Here is a 13,400-nt window from a genome sequence, read left to right as displayed (position 1 = left end):
GGCCTGGGCCTCTTGGCCCAACTTGGAACAACCATGAAATGTCATTCTATCTTTAGAACTCTCTAGTAGTAATAATAATAAATACATAATAATTCATAGGCTTGACTAAGGCTTCTATTGAGACCACATCACAGCCCAGCTTCCCCATCTGCCCTGTCCATTTCTGTCCCTTTTCCTCCACAAGTGTTGATCCCAAGGGCAGTCCCTAGTAATCCTTATGCACCTCAGAGCTGGCTTCCCCAGAATCCAGCCTGTGACAATCAAGTGGTAGAACCATAGACAAAGCAATGCCATTTACAGTAAAAAAAAATCCTCACAGTGCTATATACAGGCATACTTCAGAGGTATTTTGGGTTCATCTCCAGCGAAGCATGGTAAAACAAGGTATGTCTGTATTTCTTTGTGTACATGTATAAAATACATTTTTAAAGTTCTGGAAGGCTGAGAACAGTGGCCATATTTGAAAAGGGAACTGAGAAGGGAAAGGAAGACAGTTGATCTTCTAACAGGAATATGTTCATGTACTTCTGGAGTAATTAATATATACACATACATGTACACACACACTCCCTGGGTGCTATGGTGACACTACGAAGGATGATCAGGGAAGAAGTGATGGCATTTGAAGACCGTCTTAAAGGATAACGAGGAGTTCCTTTGAGGATTATAAACACCTTCCCACATCTTTTGGATAAGTGTGAAGTTTTAAAGTAAGATCCACACTTCCTGCCTCTATTCTTTTCCCTATCATTTTATTATGAAAGATTTCAAGCAATCGGTGTAAAGACTTTCACAGCAAATACCCATGTACTCATCACTTTGATTCTGCAATTATTTCACCGTATTCGCTTTATCACACATCTGTTCATCAGTTTTTGAAAAACTTTATTTCAAAGTAAGTCCTTGGCTCTCTTGAAATACTGTCTTCCTTCATTAGATGATAAATTTTAGGTTAAGATTTAGGTTATCTTTTTTTTTTTGGATTCTTTCATTTATTCTTATTAAATTAGGCATACTTTTCTAGTTTTTTGCATATCTCGGCCATTTCCAAGTGAGGACAGTCACAGAGTCAATGGATTCAAGCTGTCACCATAAATAAGTTTCTTTCTTACCAATGGTGTTTCTATTTACTGAAACCTTACTTGATGTTGGGGTTTTTTTGGGTGTTATCTCATTTAGGCATAACCACCATTCTGTGTCATGGGTACCATCATTACCATAATTTTGCCAAGGAGGAAACTGAGGCATAGAGGGTAGAGAAGTTGTTCAAGGCCACACAGTCATAATTTGGCAGAGTGGGGGCAAAGGTTCATATTATTTTAAAGGACGTGATTACAGCCATTCTCAAACATTCTCCTATGAGGGTGAAACACCCATCCTAGAATTTCTCTGTGGATCACCCACTTCTCATGAGTATGTGTCTCACTCTGGACCTGTGATGTGATGATCTGGATGCAGTCAAAGTTGTTGAAGCACTCTCCAACTTGACCTAGCCTTTCAATTCCCTCATTACTTCATGGAGAATCATATATCCCAGGCACTCAAGTATCTTTGAGGTTCTGGGCCTCACTAAGTGGGGTTTATGTTGCTCAGTATTTCCTCCACCTAATGCCAAGCCCCAGCTACGTGATCGTAAGTTGAAAGTGATATGTGGTGTTTCCTGAGAATTAAGGGATGCCGTGAGGCTTTAAATGGAGCATCTCTCTAAGTTTCCTTCTTGGAAAATCCTGTGATTCTCTTAGTAACTGACAAGGAGCCCTGTGACAGGAGATCCTGCTTCAACAAATATGTCGTGATGATCCTCCTTCACCCAGTGTGTCAGACACCGTGAGATGCGTGTCCATATCTCTTCCTTTGCCAGAGGAGGGAACTGAGGCTCAGAGAGGCTATATTCCTTACCTGAGGTATCACAGATGAAGGATTCAAACCTAGGGCCCTGCCCTTTCCATCACACCATGCTGCCAATATTTGATCCTGTTGGGATGGGGGAGGGCAACAAGGGAGCTAGCTCAGTGCTGGATTCAAGAATCGGAAATGTACCCGATTTGAAGTGTGTCCGAGCCATGTCCTAACTGCTCTGGTTTCCGCAGGTTTCGTGTCAGAATTGAAAAGAAGGCTACCTGTCCATCCAGGAAATGGGCAAAGGATACAGACGGACAAACAGTTTTATCAGAAAGGAAGCTGATTAAGTTTTAAGAAAATTTTAAGTTTCTTGTCCTGCTCTCTTCTCCCAGATCACAGCCATCCATTGTACTTATTTTCTGAGACATCTGGAGTTACTAAAGTATCGGAGATTTAAATGGAGGAGGAATGGGGAGAAGCTGACAGCTGAGTGTAGGTGATAGTTAAGCTTAGAGAGATGCTAACGAAACGATGAGGAGTTGACTCTCCCGTTTAGTCTTTTCTACTTTTCTACACTTCCTAACACTTTGTGTTAAATTCAGTTACAGAGATAGAAAATTCCACTCATCGGGTGAATTCTAGAAGCAGATTTATTAGTAATGAAACCTTATCATTTGGTGTGTTTTAAAAGCAATTCATGGAAATCTATATAATTTCCTATCATGTATACCAGGAGGGTGGCAGAAAAAACGTTCCTCGTGAGAATCAGAAGCACGAGCTAAACATTTAGGAAAATCTTGTCTATAGAAGCAGTTGTTTAGCCACAGAGTTCCCACGCTGAGGGCTTTGTTTGGCTTTTGGGAATGGTGTAGAAATCGTGGGTGACTCGGGTCTACTCAGCCGCTAATTATGATTCACCTGTCCTTAATATCACCTCTTTCTTCTTCACTCACTGTGGAACAGCAACTTGAAATATGTCATTTTTGGCAGATGTCCTTGGTAGAGTTCAGTATTTCTCACCCCACCTCTTTAAAACCCTCAAAGGAGAGCTCGTTTCAGAAAGTCGAGGTAAACCATGTAGAGGTTCTTGGTTGTTCGGAGCGGTCTCCCCCGCGAAGGCACTAAGGCCCGTTGGCAGGGCCTGAAACAGCATTCTGTCATCCGTCCAGTTCGTTAATTTACTCAGTTCGTTAACTGAGTCTTTTTCTGGGCTGGATATTCAGAGGCTGATGAAATAGATATGACTCTTCGCTGAGCTTACAGTCTAATAGGAATGCTAGAAAGTAAACATGTAATAACTAAATAAGTAGAAATTGATTATTGTAGGTGTTATGAGGGAAATGACCAGGGTGAAATGTTTGAGAAGGCGTCAGTCATGCTAGGTGTTTGGGGAAAAGCATTGGAGGCGGAGGGAACAGCGAATGTGGTAGCCTGGAGGCAGGAAGGGTGTTCGGAGGAGCAACAGGGGGCCATGTGGTAGGACTATGGTTGGATGAGAGGGAGAATGGGAGGAGGTGACCACGAAGAAGTCTGCAGTGGGCCACGCTCAGTGAGTGGGTTTAATTAGATGAGCTGCGGGAAGCTGTTGAAGCGTTTTGAGCAAGGGGGTATGGTGGGGCTTTACGTGTGTTCTCAAAAGATTACCCTGGCTCCTGCATGGAAAATGGACAGATGAGCAAGCAGGAGGCCAGAGAGGAGATTCACTTGATAGGTGAGGCGAGAAATTGCTGTGCTTCCCAGTGAGCTGGAGTGGATTCTAGTTCTGCCTCTGCCACTTTGATACTGTGTACTTTTGGGCAGGTCTCCTAATGTCTCTGGCATTCAACTGTTCACCCCTAATAAAATAGGGGTAAGTATTTTCTCATGTGGTTTCTGGAAGGAATAAGTATTCATAAAGTCCTCTATAAACCTCGACCATATGCTTATCTGAGCTATAATATGATTCATATTGAAAGGAGGTGGACCCCTGCAAGGCTGGAAAAATCACTCAGCTGCCCCTACGTGAGCAACGTTTTATTATAGCTTGAGGCTAAAAAGATGCTTTTGTTTCTTTACAGCCATCAATGTCTCTCTAAGGGAGGGCGACTGGTTAATAAATCACACAGTGTGGTCATTTATATGTAGTCATTTACTAAGGTAATAACTTGGAATGGTTGAGCTTTTTTTTTTTTTTCTTTAGCTTCATGTCTCTGGTCACCAAATGTGGGTGACATATGAGTGTGATAAACTATGTAGGTGTGACATGCTGTGAATGAGAGGATGCCTGACGGAGGCCCATTAAACCTCCCTCCAGTCACTCTCCCCGACTTTTAGCACCCAGTCAGTGCCGATGATCCATCACTATCCCCCAGTCTGGTGGATGTTGTATTCTTGTCCCACAAGAACCTCAGCGTTCTTAGGATAAAGGCACACAATACTTATTTTGGCTTTGAACACAGCAAGTCTATCTTTCATCGTGCATTTGGGCCATTCAGAATCCTTATGTTACAAGGAAATATCTTGTTTCACATGCAATCTTCTGTTATGGCCCTGAGCAGATGCTGAGATTTGCTGCCCTGTCATCCACGAGAGCCTCTGGGTTCCCAGAGAGACCAATTTAAAAATATTTTCTGGAAGGCACTGCAGTGCTGGAAATGTTCTCTGTGTACCCTGTTCAGTACAGTAGCCACTAGCCGAGCACTTGAAATGTGGCCAGTATGACTGAAGAACTGAATTTTAAATGGTGTTTTAATTAGTTAAAATTTAAATCGCCACATGTAGCTAATGGCTACAGTACAGTGCTAGAGGAATGTTTTTTTTGTTTTTTTTTTTGTTGTTGTTGTTGTTGTTTTTATGGAAACCCCTCCTCCGACGAGAGTCTTGTGAACCCATGGCCTCACAGGCCCCCTCGTGCCCCGCAAGACCCTCACCAGCATTTCCGTCTCCCACGTTCTGGGCGTGCTGAGACACACACTTGTTGGGCAGTTATGGGCGTTGCTTCGCTGTCTCAGTATTTCAGCACGGTCCGTGTGGTGAGATTTATTTATTTATCTTTAATTTTTATTTTTCTTACGCCTACAGCACCAGGTCATCCTAGGTGGTCTCCCATCCAAGTACTAACCAGGCCCGACCCTGCTTAGCTTCCGAGATCAGACGAGATCAGGCGTGTTCAGGGTGGCATGGCCGTAGACAGTATGGCAAGATTTAAATGGTGTGTTGGGAAGGGATCAGTGAGAAGGCCGTCCTCAGAGGGGGACGTTTCCCCCACACTGACCTCCGCTCTGAGCCCTGACCTTCTGTTTGACCTCTGTGGGTGCCCTGCAGTGGCTGTGGAGGCTGGCCAGTCCCAGGAAAGGCATTTGTCATTTCCTACTCTTGGTGTTAAAATTGTCCCTGCCAGCATAGACACTTGAAAGTCAATGATTTCTTAGCCCATGCCCACTTCTTGGCCTGTGTGAGAGATTTCTGGGAGGTGGGGGGTGGGTGGGGGGTGACATCCACAGTGTAGAGGCCATGACAACAGCAAGGCCGAAGGACTCTCCCAGTTAGCTCATGTGCTTGAGTGTTTTCGGGAGGCCTTTGCTGAGCGGCAGGTGGGTGGATGAGCTAGCTGCTCACTAGGACCAGGAGACACCTGGATCCATGGTCAGAAATCAGGTAGCTCACCTGTCCGTGGAGGGAGACGTAGAAGGTTACTCTGGTGCAGATGGGGAAACAGGGTTAAGACAAAGAATTGGCCCAACATTGTTCTTTTCAGTCTATAGATGAGGAAAAGAAGATTGATGATGTGCCCAAGCTTGATGGTAGCCCGAATGAATATTGTAAATGGGATCAGTTCTCTCACATTCCAGAATTCAATGTCTGGGCAAGTCCTGCCCCTCAAATTAACATATCAGCATTCAGCATGTAGGGGACTAATTTGTATTCTACACAGCAACAGGCTCTTGAAAGATAACAGATGTTTGATGGAGAGCTTAGATTTTTGCATGATATAGATTTAGAATATAACTTTTCCAGGAAAGGAATAGGGTTAAGAATGTCCGGTGCCATCTGTCATACTAACGAACGGTGCGTAGCCCATCAAATCTGATAGAAACAGCATCACTGCCCAGAAACAGCTCAGACCTGGGAGTGATGTCAGGGAGACCAGGGCCCTGGAGGACAGGGTCCTGTGAAAGGACCACTGGTTCTTTTTTTAAAATTCAGGTTTAGCAGGAACCATTTTTAATTTGGGGCTAGCCCTGTTTTCACCCCTGGTGGTCATTCCTCAAAGCTATTTTTATTCCTGCTGGGATGGCCAGGCATGAGAAACCAAACAGGGATTTCCAGTTACAGGTAATTATCCAGATTGCAGCTGTGGCTTGTTCTGCTTGGCACATTTTTGTTCACACCCGGATTGGAGCTGATCTACTTATAAACAGGTGGTTTGGGTGTGGAGGGGATATCTTTGGGCTCTTTATGGCTGTATTTCCAGAATATGCTTTTAAAGATTATGGTCAAATTTCCCTTGATTGGGGAGGGTAATGACTAAAGGCCTCAGTCATTTATGTTTCCTTTTCCAGTATGAGAAGTGTTATTAATTCACTCACTGAAAATGTTAAGATCAAAGAGATCATAAATGCAGCACGAACGCTATTTCAAGAACATAAAATTCAGTTATTTCTATTAACAGAAAGGATTTGGAACAATGTCTTTGAAGGTGAACAACAAAAAGTGTTAAGTATTTTTTTCTTTTTCTTTTCTTTTTTTTAAGTGACTATATGGAATATCAATGCAAATAGGCTGAGATTTAGTGAAAAATGGCTCAACCAACTAAGACTTAGAAAACAACAACAAAAAAAACTTTTCATAATCTTTGGTAAGATCGAGAATGTGGTTCATGGACTCCAGATAATTCATTGGAACTGTGCAAATCTTTTCAGACAGGTTTGACCTTGGGGCCCCAAAGAGCCCATTGGTACTTACAAATCATTTTAGACGAGCTTGTCCTTGGTACAAATAATTCTACATTTACAGTTAAAGGAGACACTTGCCTATTCTATTAAAAGGCTTTTGCTGCACTTTTCAGTGACATGAGATTGAAGACATGAATACTGTTTTACATAGTTAGTAGGACCAACTCTACTATGATATGGTGTGTTTTATAAGTTTAGAGAATTCATTTGTTTGTTTAAGGTTTTCTTTGAAACCTCAGATTAGAGTACTCCTTGAAGTGGAGTCTGATAAGTCCCAGTGTTACCTGTCTCGAGGGGAGGTCGGGAGCTGGGCAGAAAGGTGGACCCCAGATAGTTAAGATCCTGAGACCAGAGAATGACATTCTGTGTTCTGAGATTTCCCCTCCCTGTCATGCCACACTAAGGTATAGGAGAACACCCCTAAATTTGTGACTACCCTAAAGTAAGTGGTGTTACACCTTACTTTTCATCCATTAAACAAAAAATTCTTGACTAGAATCACATGATCAGTTTTTCCCTGTCCTTTCTGAGAGGTAAGATATGCTCTGGGCTTTTCTTGCCTCTGTTTCTCCAGAGCGTCCACACACTCAGCCTCCAATGCAGTACTCCATCCATCCTTTAATTCGATAGGGAAGGGTTTCACCTTTCTATGAATTTTCATAGCACTTTGTCTCTTTAGATTTGTATTAGAAGCCTTGTCTCTATCTAAAGAAAATTTGTAAGCGTTCTATGAGGTAAATGATATCTTTTTCATATTTCTGATCCTACTGCACTCTGCCCTGCACAGAGGCATTCTAAATAAGTGTTTATTGAATAACCGAATGAGAGTTGTTTAACACCTGTGTGCACATTCTTGTGCCAGGTAAAAAATTCTTGTGGAAGATTTAACAAAGAATGAAATGGTCTGCACCCATGACACTTGTAAATAACTATGCGTCATAAAATAGGAGTGTTTCAGTTATCTACTCCTGTGCAAGAAAACTTAAACTTAATGGTATAAAACAACAGCCATTTTATTGTGCTCACAGTTCTTTGGACAAGGAATTTGGGCAGGGAGCAGTAGGAATGGCTCATCTCTGTTTTGTTGCTGTTGAGTTGTATGAGTTGATTATGTGTTTTGGATATTAACCTCTTATTCGATATATGGTTTGCAAATATTTTCTCTCAGTCCATAGGTTGCCTTTTCATTTTGTTGATCCTGTTTTTTGCTGCGCAGAAGCTTTTTAGTTTGATGTAGTACCGTTTGTTTATTTTCGCTTTTGTTGCTCGTGCTTTAGGTGTCATATCAAAAAATCATCACCAAGACCAACGTCAAGGAGCTTTTCTCCTAGGAGTTCTTCTAGGAATCTTACTGATTCAGATTTTGCATGAGTCTTCAGTCCACTTAGAGTTAATTTTTGTGAGCAGTATAAGATAGGGATCTAGTTTCATTCTTTTGCACATGGATATCCAGTATTCCCAGCACCACTGATTGAAGAGACTATCTTTTCCCCATTGAGTATTCTTGGCATCTTTGTCAAATATTAGCTGTGTATACATGAGTTTATTTTTGGGCTCTCAACTCTGTTTCATTGGTCTCTGTGTTTATTTTCATGCTGGTAACAGATTGTTTTGATTATTATAGCTTTGTAAGAATAGTTTGAAATCAGGAAGTGTAATATCTCCAGCTTTGTTCTTTCTCAAGATCCCTTTGGCTATCCAGGGTCTTTTGTGGTTTCATACAAATTTTAGGATTGTTTTTTCCATTTCTATAAAAAGAATTGCCACTGGAATTTTGGTAGAGATTGCACTGAAGCTATAGATGTCTTTGGGTAGTACGGACATTTTAATAATATTCTTCCAGTCCAGGAACACAGGGCATATTTTTATTTATGTTGTCTTAAATTTCTTTCATCAGTATCTTATAGATCTTTCACCTCATTGGTTAAATTTATTCCTAAGTATTTTATTGTTTTATGCTATTTAAATGATATTGTTTTCTTTATTTTTCAGGTAGATTTCACATTTATAGGGAAGGGCTGTTTAATATTATATTTACCCCAAAGGAAGATGAAGTTCTTTTTCATTCTTTAAATTGTTTAAGTAAAACGTATAGGTCATCTTATTTTATACCTTGTTTCCATCTGATGGCCAAGTGAGAAAGGAAATTAGGCTTATCCAAATAGAAGAGGGAAAAATGAGAGGGAGATGTGATACATGATTTCTGTTCTTTGTATTATTAACTTAAGATGATTCCGGAAATGTAATGAAGTTCAGAGTATTCTGCTGCGATTCCTGATAATTTTAATAGTCTCTTGAGATTGTATCGGTAAACTCTGAGGTGATACATATACAGACTTAATTTGTCTAAGCCTGAGAGTCACTACTTGGGGGAAAATAATACCTAGGTGAGATTATACCCAATAACCTATGAAAGCACGTGGCCCGGTCCTGAGCACTGATGATTGATCAATGTTAGTTAAATTCAGCTGTGACAGGTACCTCATGCTGAAGGGACCAAAATGAAATTAGATCTCACTCAGAGCATCCATCTGCCAATGTTCCAACTCTTTCCCACAAAGAAGAGCTCAGTGTCTGTCTCCTTTTATGGGATTAGGATCCCATAGTACCCAGTAAACCCAAACACTCTAGCTAAGAGATGTAAAATGGTATTTATTAAATGGTTTAATAAGCTTTTTGTGGATAGGTATGACATAGTTTCTTTTCAGCTTAAAGATGTTTAAAATAACCAGGGTTAAGAAGGAGGGGAAATTTGGAAAGAAAAGAAGTGAAGAAGTGTGAGATATCAACACCGATAGGAAATAATATTGGGTCAAAGCAATAATGCTTTAGGTAAATGTTTAGTGGGATGTTATATGTATGTTGTGAATTAACTGTAGGTGTAGAATTGGTCTATTGAATAAAGCCACCTTTCTTAAGAAGGGGGATCTCATATTCACTAATACCTTACTTTTTGGATGAATGTCCATTTCAGGCCCCATACATCTCATTAAATGTTACTGAGTGCCTACTCTGTCCCATGAAGTGTGCTAAAGATTGGCCTCTGCTCCTAAAGAGTGAAGTCTAGCCTGATGGTGGTGGTGAAGAGGGAATATGTTAACCAATAAATGACATGTGTTGCTTCAGATATTATCTCAGAAGGACAAGGAACAGTAGGGACAGGAGGAGTGAGCCATCCCCTGGGGGAATCAGGGAAGGATGTGCTTCAAGAAGAAGAGAGTCAGCTATGAGGAATGCCTGTGGGCATCAAGGAAGGTGAGGAAGGAGAGAGGGTGCTATTGAATCTAACGATACAGCAGCCATTGGAGATTTTGTCAAAAGCAGTGGAAACAGTGACACAGAATGGACGAGACCAAAGAGTGAACGAGTTTTGATAAAAGTCACTGGAATTTTAATAACCTTGTTTTATTACAAGTTTGAGAGGAGCTATGTTCTTCCCTTGCTAAGCTGCATATCATTCAAAGCCATTGTGCTGGTTCGGTTAGCCCCAAGCTGAGCAGATAGACCCACTGTGGTTTGAGTTACTTGGAAATCTTATAAGGTCAGTCTTTTGACTCTCCTTTATTTCAGTCATGGATCAGGATTTTCACACACCACCGAGGTCTAGGGCAAGCTTCTCAGCTTTCTAGATACCCTCTCAGGGCCCGTGAAGCAGCAGGCCTGCCCTGGGAAGGTCAGGATTCTTTTAGTAAAAGCAGTGAACACTACATGTGGCCCAGAGAGCCCAGTCTCTCTACACTTCCCCTCCTATGGACTCACACAGGGAAACAGATGCTTTCATATAACTCTCAGCATCGAAGCAGCTTTACTCTACCCTGGCTCGAGATACCTATCCAGGACCAAATTCTAAAAACTCCAGGGGTCCCGGGGTGATTTTGAGCCCAGGCATTGAACCTGTCATAAAATGTAATGGGCGATATATTTTTAACTGCTGAGACCAGGAGTTCATACGATCTCTGAAGACTGAAACAACATAATGATTTTTTTTGCAGTTTTTGAAGCATATCTTGAAGCATTTTAGAAATGCACGGGATGATCCCTCTCATTGTATTGTTTACCATTAATACAAAAGTTCTTGACCGTTTTTGTACATGGGCCCTTTTGGTGGTTGGGAGATTACTATGGACTCCTCAGAATGTTTCTAAGTGCATATGATAAAATATATAGAATTATAAGGAAACAAATTATATTGAAATTCAATTATGAAAACGTTAAAAAGAAAACCCACATTTGTGGTATGGTAATATACCTGGTTTTTTTTTTTTAATTAATGTATTAAATAACGGTCTAAAATTTTTAAATACTGAGGAACATAAACCATATTTCAAGGACTTTACAACTGTAATATGTGAAAACATCTCAGATTTCTACTGATGATAGAGTCACAGGTCTTTCTAACAGTTCTGTGGTTTGCTGCCCACATTTACAATGAAAGGAAATAAATGCTAAATTTCAATTAGAGGTTAATAAAAATAAAGATGTAAATTTTTTTTCTTCATTAAGTTCACAGACCCCCTGAATTCTCTTCTAGGTTCAGAACTTCTGAATAATTTTTGTCGAAAGTAGTAAAACAAACAAAAACGTCTGTAGTTTCTATGATATGTGGTAATAGATCATCAACTCTTCAGGGCTGACACGTCTCAGCCCTTTTCTTTCTGTACTTAGCCCTTTTGTAAAACAGAGACAAAGGTGCTTCATGAGCAGCTCTGAAAAAAAAAAAAATAACAGGTTTTCTTTAAGGAGGCCTAGGGCTGATCAGTATCTTTAATCTACCCCTGAGCCCTCAGAGAGTGCCACCTCTGTTCTTCCTGAGAATACATAAAAGAAGGGCAAAGTAAAACTCTGAGTCGAGAGTAATGGACAGTAATGGTCAAAATGATGGTCTGCATGGAATCCCCACACTTCTCAATATTGACATGGATCTGCTTGTACTGTAGTCTTGCATGAGCTCTGGGTCATCGCTCGCGTTTTATCTAGCTTTTCTCACCTCTTTAAGGATACTGCAACCAACAAATTTAGTATGAAATTTGTTACATGGTTTCTTGCATCTGTTTGCCCAGAAGCAGAATCAGAGATGGGGATTTCTGCCAGAGATTTATTGAGGGAGTGCTCTCAGAAGTGAGGGAAACAGAATGGGGCAGGGAAAAAGCTGAGTCAGGATGTGGTCTCAGGAAAAGTCTAGCCTCAGCTGATCCCAGAAGGGAGCGCTGGACGATGACTCACACCACAGAGCTTGTCGACCTAGAGTCCAGTGGGATGGGCTGCTATATACCATTGCACCAGCCAGCCAGGGGAATGGGACATGTACTAGTTTTCTATGCCACTTCAAAATTTGCAAATTTAGCAGCTTAACACGCATTTATCATCTCACAGTTTCTGTGACTCAGGAGTCTGGACACAGCCTAGTTGGGTCCCCTGCTCGGAGCCTCAAAGCTGTAATCCAGGTGTCAGCCGGGTCTCATCTGAGGCTTACGGTCGTCTTCGAGGCTCATGTGGTTGGTGGTAGAATTCATGTCCTTGGAGCTGCAGAGCCTGTAGTGGCTTACTTCTTCAAGGTTGGCAGGAGAATGTCTCCCCTGCATCAGGTGGCTTAGCTTAGAGAAGACCTAAGCACTCCCTTAAAGGGTTTTTGCTTCAGTAGGCCTACCCAGATAATCCCCTTTTTTAATTAACTCAAATTCAACTGATTAGGGGCTATATTTACATCTGCAAAACCCCTTCACCATCACCATATAATGTAACATAATCACAGGAGTGATGTCCATCATATTTACAGCCCTTCCCACACTCAGGGAGGGGATTATACATAGAAGGTCATCTTAGATTTCTGCCTATCACAGGGCATCACTGGCAGGCAATGTAGAGGAGATGGCTCCCATCGACCAAGGACAGTCCTCCCGAGAAGGTTGTAGATGTGAGCTGTTAGTAGTCAATGCCTATAGCAGCTAGAGGACGGATACACTAACTGGTGAAGGGCATTTGGGCAGGGCACTGACGATGACGATTATGATGATGATGACGACGACAACAACGATGATGACGGAGCAGCTAGTTTTTGCTGAGTACGTGGAGCTCTCCAAGGTGCTTGACGTCTGTCATCTTTAATTATCACAACAGTCATGCAAGGGGTTGATTCTGTCAACCTATTTTACATCTGAGAAAACATGTTCGCAGAGATTAAATGATCAATGTCACAAAGTTTGCAAGAGAAGGACCTGAGACTTCCTCAGACCTAGGACTGTCTGATGTCAAAGTCCTTGCTTTCCACTTTGTCCCTTGCTCTCATTCCTCAGATAAGCGGTTGTCTATTAGGCTGTCATTTTATCTCTGCCAACTGATAAAATGGCCCTCATTTCGGTCCCCCCAACAGCCTGTGGAACTTTTAGTTTTTCTGTCAGAGTCATCTCCTCTCAAAGGGCTTGACACTCTCTCATACACAACTCTGGGTCAGAAGCAATTCCACAGTTCTTGACCTTCTCCTCTGCATCTCGGCTTTTTGCTCACTGCCTGCCTTCCTCCTCTGCTTCCCTCTGCCTACCCTGGTGCCTGACACAGGTACACAGCAACCAAGTGTTGGCTGAAGGCCAACACCATCTCTGTCCACTCCCCCTTCCACCACCTCCC

At 41.7% G+C, this 13,400-nt stretch overlaps 1 protein-coding gene and 1 non-coding gene across 2 annotated transcripts in view; one reads left to right on the top strand and one right to left on the bottom strand.

Annotated features, from left to right (window-relative positions):
• Positions 1-13,400, top strand: part of ITGA9 (integrin subunit alpha 9) — a 295,468-nt gene that overhangs the window by 130,570 nt on the left and 151,498 nt on the right. The gene's annotated exons all lie outside the window — the stretch shown is intronic.
• LOC120586817 (5S ribosomal RNA) lies at positions 4,894-5,012 on the bottom strand. Its single transcript, XR_005648817.1, has one exon. It is a non-coding gene; the product is annotated as a 5S ribosomal RNA (ribosomal RNA).

The sequence above is a fragment of the Pteropus medius genome, unplaced genomic scaffold (assembly GCF_902729225.1).
Source record: "Pteropus medius unplaced genomic scaffold, Ma_sr-lr_union100, whole genome shotgun sequence".
Classification (NCBI taxonomy): Eukaryota; Metazoa; Chordata; class Mammalia; order Chiroptera; family Pteropodidae; genus Pteropus; species Pteropus medius.
This window is presented reverse-complemented; position numbering and strand designations above follow the sequence as displayed.